Consider the following 1,413-nt stretch of genomic DNA (forward strand, 5'->3'; position numbering starts at 1 on the left):
AGCCTGGTCCTACCAGACTCTCGTACTACATTTCATTTGCACAAAGAGTCTGGACCCACTCAATTGACTAATGTTAACCCACTTGAAAGCGGGTGTCTGTTGAAGTTTAAAACTAATGGATCTGCCCAGTGCCACTCTGGATCCGCCATAACCAATCGCCAACGTTTGGCCGGGAATCACGTTGCGCGGAGGCTGTAAACAAATCAAACACTGTGCGTGAAGATGTCTGTCAACGAGATTGACTGTAACGTCATTGTTCTCAGCCACTCCCTCTGTCATTGGACGCACAAAATTTGGACAGAGAAAACCCACTAACATACCACAGACCCTGACGTAGGACTGAAGGGAAATGAAAATTGAGCGGAAGTACTTTGGCGGGTGGAGCCAGGCAGTTGAGACATGCAACCACACACACATGCGTTCACACACCTGTGTGAGCTAACACACAGAGACATCCTTAGACATACGTAGACACAAAGCACGGCGCCCAGCGACACAGCTGATGACAGGCTTCTAAAGGAAGATGGACGGGGGGGTACAGGGTGCGCCAATGCCTCATCCATTGTCAATCTGTGTCCCTGTTTGTTAGAGGGACATCTCATCAGTGGGCTGAGAATTGCCAACGCAAAGCCCCCCGACACAACAGGCCCCTTCAAGGGAGGCGAGTCCGGGAGTATAGGCAAGGCAAGGAAACTTTATTTATCTAGCACTTTTCATACACGAGGCAGACTCAAAGTGCCTCACATAGAAGCAGTTTGAGTACACACGAAAATGACGCGAAAACGTGTACATGACAAATTTCGAAAGACCCATTTGAATCTCACCCCATCCCCCACAAACCACCGCCTCAATGTTCCAAAACGCACCCGCCTCCCATCTCTATCTCTCAGTCTCAGTGTCCTCCCGGGTTATTATCACACGGCTATGGACGACTCATGCCACCCAGCCCACACGCAGTCCAACGAGTGGGCGTTTGGCGCTTCCGATCTGCTGTCCACGCAGCATTCCGGGGGTCGGCCCCTTCCCTTACTAACCCCTGCCTGTTCTCACAAGTTACATTTTTAGGGATGGGCAATCCTCATCCATCAAATGCTCGGATGGCGTTTCCTTCGACAGCGGGGTTGTGCCCTCTCCATACAGCCCGGGCTAACCTTGAGGAGCGCGCCCATGGCCTTGCGCTGTGGATGTGCCAGAAACATATACACCCCGCCCCCCCATGCCAAAATCAAAAAACCACACACACACACACACACACACACACACACACACACACACACACACACACACACACACACACACACACACACACACACACACACACACACACACACACACACACACACATAAAACCTAATTAAGCCCCGGCCTTGGTTTTTCCCGATCAGAAGAAGCTCTGTGTTCTTATTCTTGTTG

Source organism: Gadus morhua, chromosome 20 (assembly GCF_902167405.1).
Source record: "Gadus morhua chromosome 20, gadMor3.0, whole genome shotgun sequence".
Classification (NCBI taxonomy): domain Eukaryota; kingdom Metazoa; phylum Chordata; class Actinopteri; order Gadiformes; family Gadidae; genus Gadus; species Gadus morhua.